We start from the raw sequence: 19,836 nt of genomic DNA, 5'->3' as shown, positions 1-19,836 counted from the left end.
AGGGAAATGGGACCATGATTCCAGAGATCCGTGTGGCACTGGACACCAAACCCAGCTCCTCTCCTCACTGCATGTGTAACCTAAAGCTGTTGGCTTGGAGACTGAGTTTTTCCACTTTGGTAGTCCTCAGTTAAAAATTAGGGTGATTTTACTGAATCTGCGAGGTCAAGTGTGGGGTAGAGCAGATCTAAGACTTTCCCTATGACATAAACACAGTCAATATAATAAACAGCATATTCAGAAATCAACTTATCTTATTACCATTGCTATATGAGATAAGTCCCCAGGCCTGGAAAATGATACAGTATATCTTCTGATATATTTGTAGATTGCCTTAAATTATAGCATTTGGATGACTCCCTATGCTATTTCTCTTTCCAGTCCTTTGCTGACACTTTGGTCAAGACCAGCCAAGCAGTTAGGAGAAATAATATAAGTCAACTACAACAGTAAAATTATGCCTAGAATCAGAAAGAAAGCTGTTCTGAATAGACCAAAAATTCCATCTTCTGAGGGAGATAATAGGAATTACAAATGCTTATCATTCAGAAATAAGACTTAGTTTCTTAACTAAAATGATGTGACCAGAGGAACCACTATAATAATGATGTGACATATTAGAAATTATGGACCATGGTTAGCATGACACTCTATTCTGAGAAGAAACAATCATCACATTGATTCTTGGAGGGATGTGAATCATAGAAACATTTTTTCAATTATAAAATTAAAATAAATTACCAATGGTTTATCTTCATTAGCAAGGAGTTTTTAAAAGGTACACATATGTGGCATATTTAAGGAGCTTGAAATTTCAAAAACAGGGTTCTGTTCTAGCATTTACCAGTTTGGTAGAATCTTGGAGGGCGAGATTGAATAAGCGTTTGATAAAACTATGGAACTCCCCAAGTCATGTAGCTAAGACCTCACTATGGCTGGATTTATAGGATGGCTAAGTAAAAATATTCTTATTTTTACTCACACATCACAAAAAGTAAGGGAAGGGAAAGGTGTGAGTGTGGAGAGGCTTCCTGACAAACCGATTTCAACTATGTGAGACACCGAACTGCTGGAAATAGAAGATTCTGCATCAAAAATAACTTAACCACCATAATCAAAAAATGAAAAGGTATGATTTAAATTATTAGACCAGAGAAGTAAAAAATGATTATATTATGGGGAGAAAAATAACTGGCATCCAGACAGAGAATATGAGACAGAGGTGGGGGGGAGAGAGAGAGAGAGAAAGAGATGAAACAGAGACATGGAGACAGAAAAAGTGAGAGAGAGAGAAAAAGAGAGAGAGATCGACCTTGTGCTTCAGGCACAGAGAAGGAAGGAAGAGAAGGAAGGAACTAAATTGACAGCGCTTTTCTCCAGATACCATTTGACAGCCTAAACTCCTAAGGCAGTATGTGTTTCCTTCAGGGCTGTGACCTCATTTTGAGGCTTTCCAGAAGGCATCTTCTTAATATAAGCACTTTAAAATATAATTTCCCCAAGAGCCCAGTTCCCAGGTAAGCAGAAACATTTTCATTAGCAGAGGGCTGAATGGAAGTAAAATGCAGCTGAGTCATCTGATCTGATTATCAGAGAGCTCTGCTCCTGACCCTCTGTACCCACAGCAACAACAGCAAAAGACTCCAATCTAACCCATCTTTCAAACGTTGGGTGGCCTGATGCTAATGCACTGATGAGGGAAAAAAAGTACATTTCACTTCTCAAAAGAATATCTGGACACAAATGAATAGAAAAATTGCAAAAGCAAAAGACTTAGACTTACCCAAACTTTATTTCGGTTTTTTTCAAATTGAGAAGTATTCAAATTATCCCAAAAACTATGATTTGGTTCAGCAGAGCAGAAAGTAACCAAAAGTAATGACAAATAATCTGAATTCCATCACTGGAATCTTTGTGCCAAATATCATCCATCATATCCACTGTAGCTCCTGAAGGCACCAGTAACTGGGGTCACTCCTCAAGGTCAAGGCATATTTTTTTTTCCTTGTAGACGCCTGTGAGAATAAATACAACAGCTGAGAAGAATACAAATTTGCACCTTAGTTGTATTCTGCTATAACAGTGCTTCCCACATGGAATCCATCACAAAAACTTATTTCTGAAAAACTTTGAGCTAATGAGCATCGTGAATCTTCAAGAGGCTGGTATAGTATGTAGGATCTTCCAAACTTATTTTGCCAAAAACTCTCATTTTTATTCCCCTAAGTTGTGTATCTACTAAAATCTGTAGGAACGCAAGCAGTACAGTATGGAAAAGGTCACCAGATAAACTCTTGCCTACCAGCAAACAAGGTCCTGGGATCGTGAGACTGAAAACATATAAGTTTAAATGAGACACAACCAGGAACACTCCCAGCGGGAGCACTGGTGTAAATCTTGGGGAGCCAGATGATATATGTGAGCACCAAGAAAATGGGAAATGTGGGAAAGATCTGGGCACAGGGACATAGAAGGCCAGTGGGAGAAAGAAAATCCCAGGACTAATTTTGTCTACACCACAATTTTGCATGACCTGCCACGGTTCTTCCAGGAGACAAAGTTCAGCATGAACAAATAATTTTTAGTCAACTTAGTAGCTCAATATTTCTTAACCAATCACAATGGTTGTAACAGGAACCCAAGTAATATAAAGGGTTATATAATTTTTATCTCTTAATTCATTTGCAGGATAGTAAGCCTATCTTCGTTAGATAAGAAATTGAGCAGGAATATTGGTGGGCTGTCTTCAGAAAGGTGAGGAGCCAGGCCCCTCACAACAACCCTTGTTATTACCCTAGGAATGCTGTCATCCTAGGTCTTTCAACTTTCCAGAGTCCTGTGTCCTGCTTTCCCCCATAATTCTAATCCAGGTAAAGCCTTTTACTATTACTGTAACTGTTGAATTGAGGTAAATTATAGCTTAAAATACTGCAAGGGTTAAACATTTTACCTCTCCCTAGGGAGTCGCACTTCCATGACTTCTACACGTGTCCAGAAATATGTGTCCTTCTCTGATAGTCCATCATGACAAGGGGGAGAATTTCCTCCTGAGGAAGCCAACTAGGATTCTTTCCCAGCTCGTATTATTGCCTTTAGGGAACAAAATCCCATTCTTCTGTTTCTACACTTTTTTTTAATCTTTCTTATTACTTACCAAAATTTTATTTTCCTTTATAGCATCACCCAGTTGACAGTAGTAGCTATGTATACTACTGACGTGGCTCTTGGGGCTCTGATAATCTAACGATGAATGAAATTAGTGCTTCTGAAAATAGCATTTTTCATTATAGCAAAAAAATCAACTTTTTTTTTTTTAAATAGTTTTCCACAAGTGATTTTTACAGTAACAAGCAGGCCAACCAACTGTGAAAGAAGAAATCATTCCCAGGAGAGAAACAAGAAAGAGATTACCAGAGTCATTATAAATTTAAGAGTTTTTTTCCTGTGTGATGAGTTAAATTTGACAAATTACAGATAACATCAAATAATGTCAATTTTAGTCAAGAAAACTGGAAAGGAATAGAGAATCTAAGCTTTTCGACTTAGAACAATAATGCAGAACATCAGAAGCCTCAGTTTCTTAGTCAGGAATGAGAATCTTTATAATGTAAACAATTACATAAAAAAGTTATCAGGAAAGCAGGGATACCAAAGGGAAGGCTCTAGCCAAGGTCACATGATCTATCTCTGCCACTCATGGACTGTGTGAGTTGAAGAAAAATAAACAAGTTTAGCTCACATTTCCTCATAAAAAATATATAGAAACAATAATGGTTTCTTCATAGACTGTTTGGGAAGATGAAATGAGGTCCGATGTGTACAAGAACACATCCTTGTATGCCCTAAACCACAATTTGACTTCTAGTTATGGTAAGGGTTTCTAATAAATAGAACTCACATCTCCACTAAGCTCCTTTGCCCCCCAACCCCTCCCCGCCCAAATCTTAATTAACTTTGTTTGCAAATCCATTTGCAAGTCAGGCGCTCCCACCAAATTTTCAAACCTCCTTCCTTCCTCGAAGCTCTCTGTAACTCCTCCAACATCCTTGTCTTCATTGGATACCCTACCCACTATAGAGAACTTTCTGCCCTTTCTCCAGTCCTCGCCGGGAATCCCATCACAGTATCTTGTGAGATGAGGAATTATACTGAAGGTTTCAGGATATCACCAAACAGTGCCCGCTGGCTTCTGTCTCCTCTCTATCTGGACTACTGATATGTGACCCCCTCTGCTGAAAACAGCCCCAAATTACAAACTCTCCCATTACAAATGCTTTTCTTCAGCAGAGTAGTCTCTTGGGTTCCAGTGACTATTACAAATTAAAATTAAGATAGGAAATTGACCTGTGGTCCTGTCCTCCCTTGCAAATAAATTGCTAACAATGTACTCCATTTCTACACTCAGGAAAATGGACTAATCCTGAAACACATTTTGGAAGGAATGTATAGTATACCCAAGAGGAATCTATGGCTGTTACCTATTAGACCTACTCTAGCCTCTGAGAAAGGGGAAGGGCTGGAAATGGGCAGTTCCCCATGTAAATGACATTGGTCTTCACCCAACACCACAAGTGTCAGGGTCCCTGCATTCCATCTTAAAAAGACAGTCTTCACTAAGCATCACAGACCTGGAGACCTCCAGGCAACTTGCACTGATTTGACTGCAAATACTATTTGGGAAATAAAACATTTCCATGGATAGTAAAACATGCAGAAAGTTGACCATCCTCTTCAAAACTATAAATAAGATGTGTTTTACTTTCCTAGGATTCTGAACTGCTACATTTCAATGTTCTTACTTGTGCTAAATAAGGGAGAAAAACCAGAGGCCTTGAATTATTTGAAGAAAGAGATATTTGCATGCAAAAAAAATATATTTCTTCTCCATGTCTTCCTAAAAAATGTCTTTCCTTTTTTCTCCTAATAGTCTGGGCTTTCAGAGTCACTTATTTTCCTCCACTTTCTACTCACAGAGATTATTCAAAAAACCATCAGAAAATTGGAAGACAGATCACCTGTGAGAGTAACTATGAACTAGGATTCCCTCCCACAGAGCCAACTAAGGAATTTACACATGTGTTCGAACATCCATTTCTATTTTCTCCTTCTCTTTCCACCTCCCTCCTCCTTAGCCCAACACACCAGAGGGAGAAGAAGGGTGCAAATACAATTAAATAGCAAGTTCCCAGGCCAGCCCAGGTGGCTCAGCAGTTTAATGCCACCTTCAGCCCAGGGTGTGATCCTGGAGTCAATCAAGTCCCACATCAGGCTCCCTGCATGGAGCCTGCTTCTCCCTCTGCCTGTGTCTCTGCCTCTCTCTGTGTCTCTCATGAATAAATAAATAAAATCTTTAAAAAAAAAATAGCAGGTTTCCCTCCCCTCAGTGTATGTCCCCTTAGGCCAATGATCAACCTTGAGCCACTAAAAAATCCTGAACTAGGAAAAGAGGGTAGGTCTGATCGGAGTTTTATATTGGATATAACTGAATCACTGGAATTTATTTGACAGAGATCTGACCAAGATGTCAATAATGTCCAGGAAAATCTGATGCAGCAGAATGAGGTTAAAGGCACTGGCTAAAAAATAAAAAATAAAATAAAATAAAATCCTTGTATGTTTATATCCCACTAGGATAAACTTTCAATAAACCAGTTACAATGGGATTGCTTTTATTATTTCTATTCACTTTTCTAGTTTTCTATCAGAACTTGGTTTGCCTTTTGAGAGATAAAGTAACTAGAACCAACATAACCAGTGCCCTTAGCCACTGCCATGAAAGTGTCTCATCATTCTTTGAACCTTTTCTCACACAATACAGGCCTGAATTTTCACACTCTGTGGCCAAGACAGATAGAAGACAACCATCTATGTTTTTTTTTTCTTTTTTGACACTGTTTTCTCTGTAGACATGTTAGCACCCAATATATATCTTATTTGGAGCAATATTTAGGGGAAGGTATCTTCATGCCATCTGTTAGACCGTAATCTGTTTCCCTACACTCATGAATTACAATATTGGAATGTTATATAATAGCTTCTGAAATTCTAAAGAGTATACGCCTTACCCTGGTATTTTGTTAAAGTATAATTTCTGATTCTATAGGTCTGGGGAGGAATGGGAGATCCTGCCTTTTTAACACTTTTTCAGGTTTGTGGACCAAAATTTGCGTAGCAGGGCTCTAGAGTAGAGAACCCTTCACCTCTTTTGATAAGAGAACCAAATAATAATAATAATAATAATAATAATAATAATAATAATAAAATACAAATTTTTAATGCTTTTTGGCACCTCTGAAAAGGGAATTCGATAAAGAGAGTATCAAGGGAAAATCCTCAGCTTTTAAGATGGCTGGGAAAGATGGCGGGGTAGAAGGATCCTGAACTCACCTCATCCCACAGGCAAACCTAGGTAAAAGCCACATCAGTGCAACTAATTCAGACAACAATCCTCAAACTGGCAGAACAGACTTTCCACCATCAGCCATAAAGGGTTTCCTTTAGGATCATAAAGGGTAGGAGGGGTGGAGACCTGCAAAGAACCAAGCTCCCAGCGAAGCTAACCACAACTGGGAAGGATACCATAGGCACAGAGAAAGAAGAGAAGACCTCACATGAGGTATCCCAGAATATATATATGCATGAGAATATTGCTCAGCCATAAAAAAGAATGAATTATGTCACTTGCAACAACACAGATGAAACTGGAAGGTATAATGCTAAGTGAAATAAGTCAATCAGAGGAAGATAAATACCATATGATTTTACTCATATGTGGAATTTAAGAAACAAAGTAAACAAGTTAAAACAAAGACGAAAGAAAGAAAGAAAGAAAGAAAGAAAGAAAGAAAGAAAGAAAGAAAGAAAGAAAGAAAGAAAGAAAGAACCAGACTCTTAAATAAGAAGAACAAACTGTTGATCGCCAGAGGGGAGGTGAGCGGGGAGGATAGGTGAGATAAAGGGGATTAAGAGTACACCTATCCTGATAACCACTGAGAACTGTTGGACCATTTCACTGTACATATGAGGCTCATATAATACTGTATGTCAATTATACTTGAATTTTTTGAAAATGGGGAGGGCCTGTGGGGGTCAGGGCAAGAAATACAGCAGAGAGAGTCACATAACAGGGGTCTACTTACAGTAGTTAGGATCTTCAGTTGAAAGATAAGGTCAGCCTAGAGTGACCTCACAGAAAGAGATCTGAGCCCTCCATAACCCTCCCTCCAAGCTCCTGCTGGGGAACAGCCCTTACCAAACTCAAGAGGAAACCAGAAAGCTAGGAAGCCTCTGATGTAGTCATAAAGTTTAGTCACCTGGGACAGAAAGGGGTTGGAGAAGGGGTGGGAAGGGCATCCAGAGAGCACAGGCAGCTGAAGTGCCCTGCCCTAGAGAATCAGATTATCAGGTAATAGAAAAAATACAAAACGGGTATTTTTTGTTACCAGGTAATAGAAAAATACAAAAACACAGGATTTCTTATTCTCAAGCCTTTTCTTGGCATGCTACTGTGCATGTGTTTGTGTGTGTGTTCACTTGGGCACATGTACACAGGTGAGTATATACATGTGTATCTTGAGGATAGGAAGTTGCTCACTAAGCAAATTCATCTGACACTTTGGGACTGTTTGGGTCAAAATGCTTCAGTTGGTCCCCTAATTCTGTACCTAGCCTAGACCTTCCAGGTCAAGCACTCCTTAGAGTTCTAGATCCAACCAATCTGACTAGAGGAGTTACAGCTTAAGTCAGATGGCCTTTATGGCCCTTCCAATGCAGTGCTGCAATGTAATCCTAGGGATTGTTTGGGTTTGTTTTTGTTTTTGTTTTTTTTTCCCCCTTCTATTGAGTAAAAAAAATATAAAGCTGCTTTCCAGATTTACATGAGCCCAAATTAGCTTCCCTTCCTGACCCATAACATTACTGGAAATGTCAACCTGTCTTCAACTCGATGTTATTTTGCAAAGTCCTGTACCCATAATTAACTCATGTCATGTCCCAACCTCCTATGGTATTTGGTGAGAGTAAACAAAGCGGAATTATTAATGAGTGGGGTTTTTAAGATTGTTTAAAATGCCACAAATTTCTCAGCCACTGCTATTAGCTAAGAAACATTTCCTTTTCTTTTTTTAAAGCTCATATCATGAAAATGTATGTTGAAAGCACATGTTGGGTTGGGACAGCTCTTTGTATACTAAATCTTCCAACAGGACCCTATTTCTTGACATTCAGTGAAAACATTTTTGGTGTGATTTTATATAGGATGTTTTATAAAATACTTCAGTTTCCCACTCCAGTTTTTATTGCAGAGACAGGATGTTAAATTGCTATATGCATACTAGATGTTCACTTACTTTGGCATGAAGAAATTAAACCACAACCAACGCAATCAACTAGGAGACGGACACTTTCTTATTTTCACGTTCAATTCACACCAGTTACTGACTCTCTACTGTGTACCAAAAATGGTACTCCTTCCTGAACAAACCCAGCAGCCCATAATACACAACAATTATCCTAAATTGTCCTGCTTCAAGCTACTGTATCATCAAAAGCCCTGACAGTGTCATTAGTAAATATGAACAATACCAGTAAATATTCTTGATTTTTAAAATGATATAATCTGACCTGATGGAATGAGCACTGGGTGTTATACTATATGTTGGCAAATCAAACTTCAAGAAGAACAAATGAAAAATAAATAAAATGATATAATCTTTGTGAAAGATCTTTCACTAAGAATAATAGTTTCTAGATCAAAGTCACTAATGGAAATTCGGTTTTTGCCTTAACAACAGGTCACAAAAATATAGGACCACTGATACAATCATGTCCACATGTTCAATGCAGCAGAGCCCTCACACCCTTAAAGAATCCTTTTATATACACTTAAACTTCTGCAGCAGGTGAAGCTGAGTGGTTTGAACAGGTAAAAGGCAATGGGGACGAGAGGAGGGAAGATAGAAAATAAATTAGTAATTACTTCATTGGACTGTGAGCATATTTATTTATTTATCAGAGAAACACAGCTACCTCCCAGTTACCCAGCTGATCAGTGACAAGGCTTTCTTACTCCTCTGCACTTCCCCTACATTTCATCTGATGATTCTCCTGTATTTGGAATGAATTCACAGCCCCTACCTTTCTAGAGAGAGTACTTCAAATAAATGGACAACCATTTCAGTTCAAACTAAACAACCTGCATTGAAATCAAAAGCAATTAAGAATCACACACACCATCTATTTATGTGAGATAATCCTGCCCCAACAATTATTGGCTCAACTAATAAAGTCACCATGCCCCTAGGTTACTATATCCCAGGTGGCAGCTCATTTTAATGTGGAAATCATTTTTTTTTATAGGAAAAACTTCTATTTGGAGACCTCAAACTGTGTACAGGGCTACATTTAAAATACTATGAAAGTGATCATGGACCCTGAAGCCAGCCCGAACAAACACTATCAGTCAGTGGGCAAAATGTAATTGAAAATTAACACTGGCAACAGACACAACTTGTCAATTCTTTTTTTTTTTTAAGTTTTTATACAAACTCCAGTTAATCTACATACAGTGTAATATTAGTTTCAGGTGTACAATTCAGTGATTCAACAATTCCACACATCACCCAGTGCTCATCACAAGTGCCCTGGTTAATCCTCCCACCCTAGTTCACCCATCCCCTCACCCACTATGGGAACCATCAGTTTATTCTCTATAGCTAAAAGTCTGTTTCTTGGTTTGTCTCTTTCTCTCTCTCTCTCTCTCTCATCTCTCCTCATTTGCTTTGTTTAAATTCACAAATGAGTGAAATCATATGGTATTTGTCTTTCTCTGATTCTTCTAAAACAGTGTTTTCCACCTGAATGTTGTTTTCCTCCCATTTCCAACACCAACATGCTAATTCAGGTTCCTGCTGTCTCATCCCTAAAAATGATGTTCCTGTTTCTGCCTTATAGCTTTTGTTCCTCCAACTTATCTGCAACATAAAGTCAAAGGAGTGGGAGATAGTTTGAGGTTTAATAATTGTTGTTAGTTCATTTGCTGAAACTGTTAGGCTTAGTACAAGGACGTCACATACGTACATATTTTCTCTTTTAAATTTATACTCTTTGAAGTAAGTAATAATCTCCTCATTTTAGATTAATAAACTCTGGCTCCAAAGGTTCAGCAACTCTCCCAAGATCATGCAGCTAGTAAACGGCAGAACCCTAAATATCAATCCACAATCTTGTCCATATGCAATTTAATCTGTATCTAAAACACACCCCATTTCTACATTATGCGGGTACATGATTACTACCACAATGGGCAAAAGTGGATTCCCTCGGGATGTGCAGCAAAGCTGATCCCTTTGACAAGTAATACTTCAGTTCATGATCCTTTCTCTCCTTGCACAGTTCCTCCATCAGAAACCATCTTGCCAGGCTTCAAAGACTCTCCTTTGGTTGTGTTTCATCTCTCACAGGAAACCTCCCCCTTCCCACAGCTTGGTTCCAGCACCCTTCCTCCACTTCTATATGCCCCTAAGCATACTTTGGTCACAACATATATCACACTGCCGTCCAATCTACCACTTGTCTACCCCTCTAAAAGCCAGTGAGCTCCTTGACAAGTAGGGCTGTATCTTGTTCATCTTTGTCCAGCGGCACACTCACTTTCCCACTGTAGGCCTCTAGCCTGAAGCAAGCAGAATTGGAAGAAAGAAAAGATATAACACTGAATCAAGATGAGGGCTTTAGTTATGTGTTAGACTGGAAATTCGACTGAATTTAGACTCAGTTTGTGACTGAGGAGGCAGAAAAAATGTCTATTACTCGAGACTGAACATCACATCCATAGGACTTAATGGATTTTTATCCTGTGGCTAAGAAAGTTTGAAGACCAGAGGAAATAAAAATTGAATCTTTCATTTTAGGGTGCATCAGACTTGATCAGGAAACTAGTCATTTTGCACCACCAGTGCCAAGGACACTGAAGGAAAAAAGAAATGATTTGTCTTGTACTGACTATGAAGGCTTCCCTAGTAGATTCCAAGGCATGTAGGACATCACTCATGCTTCTAAGTAAGCAAATTTCTAGATACCAGAGCCCCCATCCTTAGAGACCTCAGTGGTTGAAGGAAGTGACTTTGCCTTAAGAAATGTTGGTCACAGTAGCTAACTTTTATGGTATATTAATTGTGTGCTGAGAAGGGAGCAGGAGCCCTTCTTGTGAGGGCATTGGAGAGCATGATAAGGAGCTTAACCCATATTTTACCACTTAACTCTCATTACAATCAGTATTCATCTTCCCATTTTATGGACTGTAAACCAAAATGAGAGAAGTTAAGTGCCTTGCCCAAGATTGCACTGTAAGTTAATGGAAGATTCCAACGCAGACCATCTCCATGGCACATACTAGTGACCAATACCAAGACTGTCACCCATTCAGAGGTAGCTGCAAGGACAACGCAGGAGGAGGGATAGAGGATTTCAACGCAGAGGCAGCTGCATGTACAAATTAGTGGAAGTGCAGAGGAGCCAGCTGGGTGGGGCAACGAATGAGCTCCAAGGAGTGGACTTTAAGAAGGGGGAGCAGCAATGTTGGGACCTGGCTGTGAGAAGCCCTGGGTGGCCTGATGAGGAGTGTGAGCATCACCTGAGGCTTGCAGAGTGGGGTACTGACCTGCCAGCATAATGGAAGATAAAGAGAAATCCAGCAGAACCGGATTAAGGCAGACCTGCCGAAGAGCATCTGAACTAAGGCAGTGGGAAGGCCAGGAGAGAGGAGAGAGCCTTGCATGCAAAACACAGTTCTCTGATAACAAGTGACATGGAGCATTTTTCCACGTGCCTGTTGGCCATATGCAGGCCTTCTTTGGAAAAATGTCTGTTTGTGTCTTCTGCTCATTCCTTGACTGGATTGCTTGTTTTTGTTTGTTTTGTTTTTTGTTTTTTGTTGGTTTTTTTTTGGCTGTTGAGTTTGATAAGTTCTTTATAGGTCTTGGATACTAGCCCTTTACCTGATATGTCATTTGCAAATATCTTCTCCCATTCTGTAGATTCTTTTAGTTTTGTTGACTGTTTCCTTTGCTGTGCAGAAGGTTAGGAGGGGAAACTGAGTGGGGAAAAATTAGAGAGGAAGACAAACCATGAGAGACTTTTGACTCTGAGAAACAAACAGTGTTGCTGAAGAGGAAGTGGGCTGGGCGGTGGGGTAACTAGGTGACAGGCATTAAGGAGGGCATGTGATGTGATGAGCACTAGGTGTTACGCTGTATGTTGGCAAATTGAATTTAATGTTTGTTTTTTTTTTTTAGAGAAAGTTCTGAGGGAGAAGCAATAGGATTCTATAAACAATTAAACATGAGGAGTCAATGGAAAGGAGGAAAAGAGGATGATTCTGGGGCTGATTGTGGGAGATTTGGTTGGATAGCGATGGCAGTAAGGAACAGGTTTTGAAGGGAAGTGATGGGTCCACCTGGGGATATGCTGAATGTGAGGAGCTAGGGTACCCACAGGGAATGTCTAGAGGCAGCTGACTGTATGGGGCTCAGGTGAAGGGTGGTTTGTTAGTAGAATATTACCTGGTAAACTTAAAATTTATTGCTTAAAATTTCTCTTCTAGTCAACATGTATATGCTGACATCTGGGCTGAAACACTGGAAGTGAATGAAATCACTCAGGAAGGATACAGAATGAATGAAGAAAAAATTGATTTTTCCCCACATTTTTACTTTTTAGGTCGTATTCAGGTTCTTTTGATTCAAATGACTGTTTGTTATCTTCCAAATATGAATTCTGGCCTAGATGATATTTATTCCCTAGGATTACTTTTTATTCTTTCTTTACATTTTGTTTCTATACTCTTCAGTGGGTTTTTTCTTATATTCAAATAATTCAACTTCATAAACATGCACACACACACACACACACACAGTGATAGTAACAGTTCTCCAGAGAAACAGAACCAATATGTCACATAAACACACATATACATAAAATATGCATATATATATGCATAAAGATTTATCATAAGAATTGGCTTATAAAGGCTAAGAAGTTCCACTATCAGCTGTCACTAAATGGAGACCCAGGAAAACTGGTAGTCTGAATCTCAAGATCTGAAAACGCTGGGGCTGTTGGTATAAGTCCTAGTTCTGAATCCAAAAGCCAAAGAACCAAAAGTACCAATGTTCAAGGGAAGAAGACTGATGTCTCAGCTCAAGCAGAGAGGGTAAATCCACACTTCCTCTGCCTTTTTATTCTTTTCAGGCCCACCCACACTGGGGAGGGCCATCTTCTCAATTCAGTCTACTAATTCAAAAACATTCTTTCAGACACACCCAGAAATCACGTTTTACCAGGTATCTGAGCATCCCTTTAGCCCAATCAAATTGATACATAAAATTAACCATCACACGTCTATCCTTTTTCAACCCAGCATCCATAGGCATCTCTTTAAACCATGCTTAATCTCCAGATAAAAACACCACCAAGGTCAAAATTCCACCTAACATGATGTAACTGTCCCATGTATAACCAAAAATGTACCTTCCCCAGAGGAGGAAGCAAAGTCCTTGAGTGATGTTTATTCTCCTACTGATACTCTGTAACTTAAATACTATGAATAAACAATATACAAATATTGATGGCAAGTCAATACATCTTACCTTATGTGATAGGGGAATAAGAGGAAAGAAAACAAAGATATTTACTTAATATATGTGTATATATACACACAAATGTATTCATAAAAATTAAGGAAGAAATACTCGTGACAATTACAGTCCTCAGTAAATTGGTCATGTGCTTGTAGTTGATATTTTTAACTACTTTCTTCAACTACCCTTTCTGTATTCCCTTTACCCTCTGCAAGTACCACAGCTGGTTACTATTATTTACCTGGTAGAGTAACCCAAATCTCCATTCCTGAAGGCTCTGGGCCATTAGGATTCCTGCGAGAACTGGGTTGTCATGGTTTTCCACTGACCTTATTCACATGGCACGGTAATACTAAGAGATCCCCTAGGGACCTCTTGCATTCCACATACACTCTCCCTTCCATCCCCTGTAGAGTAGCAGTCCAATTTCCCCTTGGTAAACAGAATCAATCATCCCAGCTAGTACTATAACTCTTTCTTTGCCTATTGAATCAGAGGCATGAGGAGTCCAAAATGGGCTGGTCTTCTGTTTCAGTTCAATGGAATCACTCTTGTCTCCTCTGGTTGGAATCATTCCTCTCTCTGGAACTCAAATCTCTAGGCCAGCAGAACCTAAAGCCATAGGAACAGGAAGCAAAAATTTTACGAGTGGGTTAGTACAGGTAAAGCTGAGCGATGCCACTCCTCTTTCCACCCTTAATTTCTGGAACCATGAATCCTCCTTGTGAAAGAAACAGAACCATATGTTGTAAGCTGATTCAGAGCATACACAGCCTCCTGGAGAGCTTTGCCTCAGCCCTGCCAGGTACAACCACCTAGCTGGCTTTATAACTGAATCTTCAGAAAGGCATTTTACTAGTCCATTGAGCCAGGTGCTTTAGAATGGTGGGGAACATGCTAAGACCAGTGAATTCCATGAGTGAGTGTGTCCCCATTGCTACATTTATTTTGCTTTGAAATGAGTTCCTTTAACAGAGGCAATGCTGTATGTAAATCTGCATGCAGCCTGGCTATTCCAGTAGGAACAAAGCACCATTGCTTCCTGATGAAAGCGGTCTGATGTAATCAATTTGTCACCCAGTAGCTCACTGATCATTCCAGTGAATGCTACCGTATAAGAGGTGCAGGGTTAGTCTCTGCTGCTAGCAGGCTGGGCACTCCGTGGTGACCACAGCCAAGTTAGCATCAGTGAACAGAATTCTGTTGATGAGCCCATGCATAACCTCCATCCCTACCGCCATGGCCACTTTGTGCAATGCATCTATTGGAGCAATAACAGGGTTGGCTGAGAAAAGCAGCTGTTGATATCTACGAAATGGATCATCTTAACCATCTGATTATTGAAACTCCTCTGCTGAAGTTGATCTGGTAAGGATTTACATGGAACCACACACACACACACATACTTCCTTTCATTTTCTTTCTAAATTGTGTATGTCATCTGAGGGGCATGCCCAATCTGAAAAGGCACTAGTTCTCCCCTTATAGAGACTTTCATCCCAACTCACTTCATCATCATCAAATTGTATTTATTAAGTCTTGAAACAGAGATAGCATTTTTGTAAATTCGCTCATAGTAGCCAAATCCTTTTTGGCAAACTATCCAGTAATGAGCAGCTAGATAGAGTTTTCTTTGTCTTAGGCAGTGATATTATTTAAGCCTATACTAAGCCCCTCTGGCTTAGTAAACACAACAGGAAATGCATTATTTATACTGGTCTTCATTAATAATTAATAAAATTACAGGTGTATCAGATTTCCAGGCTACCTAGCTCACATCAGCGAAACCAGTACACAAGTGCCTTCTCCCAAAAGATCGCAATTAAATCAATGCTGCTGAATGTATGTTTTTAATTAATTTGTGTGACCTTCTCATGCTGAAGCTGGAAAATAATGAGGCAAATTTTCAAGTAGTCGAATATGTTACGGTTTGTGAGCTTTTTGTTCTTATGGTGTTGAAATTGGATCAGACTCATTTTTTAGCTTCCTGTAACATGTAAAGAAATAATTATTACTAAGTTATTCTAAAGTCCCAGAAAAGAAAATAGGCAGTTGTAGAGTATTCTCATAGTAATATGGGATTTAGCTTTCAAATCCAATTTTTCTTTTGCTTCCTATGCCTGCCACCCACTCTGACTCTACCTTTTCACCTACATCACTGTCTCTCTCTCACTCTTAGAGAGACCCTCTCCTTCATCCAGTCATTGACAATGAATAGTTAATAAGCTACTATTGAGAAGTTATTGGACAATTAATAATTATTAACCATGTTTATAAAGCTCCCTTCAAAATTTTTTAAGTGCTTCCAAATTATTTTGATTTCCTGGTACATGTTCGTCTCTTTAGAGATACAAAGATGACTGACATCCTGCACTCACAATGCTAAAGTCTAGTAGTAAAAATAAAAATATGTAGCACAAATGACCAAACTGTAAATCAGAAAATAGGAAGTATATGCTCTTCTCCACTCAGAGTTGCTTGAAGCAAGGTCCTCTTATTCCTCTTGATTCCCAATATCTGGCTCCGTGGTTGGCAAAAGGATTGTTGACTGAATGAAGAGCTCTAAGAAAACTGTCATTGTTTCTATCCTGTGTGTATCATCAACTGTGCTGGAAGCCTGAGGTAAGGCAGTAAAGATAACTGACCAGGTCCCCACCCTCATGGTGCTGAAACTCTAATGGGAGGAACATCCACTAGCATGGAAGCAAACAAGAAAACAACATTTTCACAGATTTAATCAGTGCCAGGAAGGAAGTACAAGAAAATGGGTTAAGGAGTGATGGGAGATGAATAGAAAGAGAGGATGAATAAATAAGGAAATCAGAAAACTATCCAACTTGAGAAAGATCTGCAAAATGCGAAGGAGCCTGCCATGGGAAGAAGTAGGTAAGGAGCATTTGAGGCTAAGAGAGCTGTAGTAAAAGTCCTCAGTCGTAGAAGTTTGGAGAGGGAATCGTAGGAGGACAAGAGTGGACCAGGAGGAAAGGAACCCCAGTAAGACATGAAAGGGCTTTCTTTGCTCTAAAAGATGACGGTGGAGATGGAAAGATACTGGGAAGTTTGAGATGGATCATGAGATATGAATTTCTCTCCTTTTACTGTCTTGCAATAGAATTTCAATTGCTTCCTGTCTTCTAGGAACTCTTTACATTTTTCTTATTTTCCAGTGCACTTATGGATTTAGTCAGTCTTTGGGGGAAAAAAAACAGAAATACCAAGTCTTTTCTAATATTTCAAAGAATGTCACCAGAAGGGAAATAAGACTTCACCCCATGTACATGGAACACTTCCAAGTAAGCAAAGTTTGAATTTAAAGTTTTATTTTCTGAATTTTATCCTCTTTTTTGATGAGTATCTTAGTTTGGGTTCCTTAGAAAATAGAGAGGGAAACAAAGACCAAGTTCTCAGGGAATCTGATCCAGGGAGGAGGTATGGGGGGCAGTGAGATGAAGCTGAAAGCTGAGAGAAGACATGAAGACATGAAAGATGTGAAGGTGGTGGCTACTGCAGAAGAAACTGCTCCATTCACAAGACCTCCAGAGGGGTCACCTGAAATGCATTTCAGGACCATCTGAGGGGAGGAGGGAACACTCACTCAGCATCTGGTTTCTTATTTCAGCCCAGAAGACCTTAAACTCCCTCCACTTCTGAGTTCCTTGCAGTGCCTCCCCCACTCCACCCCCATCCCCTAAATAGCATAGCGTCAGTAGGGAAGCGGCGCCCCCCGTAGGGAAGCCCCTGCACAGGAAGCTAGAGGCTTGAGGTTAAGTGTGGTCACGCTGCATCTGCACAGACCTGGTTCCACAGGAGCGAATGGTATAAGATCAGTTGATGCCACAAGAATCTGATGAAGTATCTAAAAGTCTCTTGGTCTTTTGAATTTTCAGAGTCCTTCCTGAAGATCATGAAGTAATTAAACTTCCACGTCAGGGTAAGATGGGCAAACATTCATATTTTATGCAGTGTCAATTTTAAAATATGCGCTTCATATCCCCCTTCTTGTCAGCACCTTATGCTTCCCATTCATGAGTGTGTGCGTGCATCTGTGTGTGTTTGTATGCGTTATTTCTTTCCAAGATGACCCTGATGCTTCTTGTGTGTGGGTACAAGGTACAGAGCAGTCTAGCCTTCAAGTTTCCCAAGAGATGACTTTTTGAGAGGTATTTTTAATTTTTAAAAAAAATTTTAAAGATTTTATTTGAGAGAGAGCACAAGCAGTCGGGGGGTGGGGAGAGGCAGAAGGAGAGGGAGAAACAGACTCCCCACTGAGCACGGAGCCCAAAACCCAGGGCTCCGATCCCAGGACCCTGAGATTATGACCTGAGCTGAAGGCACATGCTTAAAGGACTGAGCCACCCAGGTGCCCCTGAGAGGTATTTTTTAATTTTTTATTCTTTATTTTTTAAAAGATTTTATTTATTTATTCATGAGAAACAGAGAGGCAGACACACTGGCAGAGAGAGAAGCAGGCTCCCCACAGGGAGCCGGATGCAGGACTCAATCCCAGGACCCCAGGATCACGACCTGAGTTGAAGACACTCAACCACTGAGCCACCCAGGCATCCCAAGAGGTATTTCTTTAATGTAAAGTTGTTTTTAAATCTTCTAAATGTGAGTTGAAGAAAATTATTTTAAAGTAATGTTATGCTCGAAGATATTATTCCTACACCAATTGATGACCATTTTGGTACAAAGCAGGTGATATTTTCAAGCCACAACTGTCTGGCACCAGAATAATTTAGGGTAGTCAGTGTGATTGGCTGAGTGTTCCAACAATAGGGGCAGATACAGATTAAAGCTTTCTTATCCCAACTGATGCTGCCAGTAATCTTTCTACAGATTAAGTTGATTCCATTACCACAATAACTGAGGGTGTGTTAAAAGTTGGACAAGTTCAATACCTCCAGGATTCCACTCTAGAAGGGATGCTGAAGTATCATGGGAATCATTTAGCTCGTTTACACATCAAAACAACTCTTTATAAAATGGAAAAATGTAAACAGGCTCCTCTTCTATGCAGCCCATGTAAGAAATTGCTTATTTTGTATCTACCCATAGAAATTTGCTCACGGTAAATTTGTCGTGTTTTTTTTTCCCCCCCATTACCATCTAAGGAAAGTAAATTTTGGTATTTAGAAGAACTTCTACTTGTTAAACAGAAGAAAACTTTTGTCCTTCATATAACGGCCTTTGATGTTACTGCAGGCAGTTTAAACCAGTGAGTGGAAGTATCAGAGTTTGAAGTTAGAGCTGTTACTAACTAAATTGTTCTGCCTAAGAAAGGTAAAGAGGGATTAAGAATTTTAGGAAGAGATCTAAAAAATGTGAGGCAGGGGCAAGAAGGTAGAGCACAGATGGGAAAGCAGAGAGAGAGGGAAGAAACCTGGTGGCTGTGAGGATGGGAAGACCAGGCCGCGCTCACTGAGCTTGAGGTGTGATGAGTGAGACAGCCAGCACTGTGCACTGCAAAAATACCCTCCCCAGGACCTCCTGTGTGGCCTTGGCAATACTTCAGGGTGCCCTAGTGCTCTCATTGAAGTGAATTTTTACTTGGGAGAAAATAAAACAAAAAAAGTGGATGAAAGAAAAGAAAAGAATAAAAGGAGGGAGATAGGGAGGAAGGAAGGAAGGAAGGAAGGAAGGAAGGAAGGAAGGAAGGAAGGAAGGAAGGAAGGAAGGAAGGAAGGAAGGAGAGGAGAGGAAATGGGAGGGGATGGGAAGAAAGAGAATATCTAATTTGTAAGATCTAATGATATAACTTCATCTGTAAAGGAAAGAATACCATTCCTCCCACCCTTTTGGTCATTTGTCAAGACTTTTTGGTTCATACTACAAAGAACAGGGCCTCCTTGAAGCAACTGGGCATATTTTCATTGTGCAGGCTATGGGATAAACATGAGTTAGCCTACTCCATTCTAAGAAATAGAAATATGCCTTACATAAAACACCTAAAGTGTGTTAAAGTAACTAATGTTTAAGTAGTTAAAGTAACTAATGTTTTCTGCATTATCGATTTCTATTCTGTATGCTTTCTTACCATTCAAACTACTGTCACGATTATTTGCCACATGGCCACTATTAGTCCCCTTCCTGTATTTATACCCATTTATAACATAGCTGCCTAGCTGGGTTGGACTTGTGACTCAGTTTAACTACTATAATACATAAGAAGTGATGTACCAAGTTTGAACAAAAACCA

The 19,836-nt window shown here is 39.6% G+C and overlaps 1 pseudogene; it reads right to left on the bottom strand.

The window, feature by feature from the left end:
• Positions 1-19,836, bottom strand: part of LOC112659761 (stAR-related lipid transfer protein 4-like) — a 222,725-nt pseudogene that overhangs the window by 53,675 nt on the left and 149,214 nt on the right.

This window comes from Canis lupus, chromosome 2 (assembly GCF_003254725.2).
Source record: "Canis lupus dingo isolate Sandy chromosome 2, ASM325472v2, whole genome shotgun sequence".
Taxonomy (NCBI): Eukaryota; Metazoa; Chordata; class Mammalia; order Carnivora; family Canidae; genus Canis; species Canis lupus.
The sequence above is the reverse complement of the archived record's forward strand: the minus strand, read 5'-3'. Positions and strand labels throughout refer to the sequence as shown.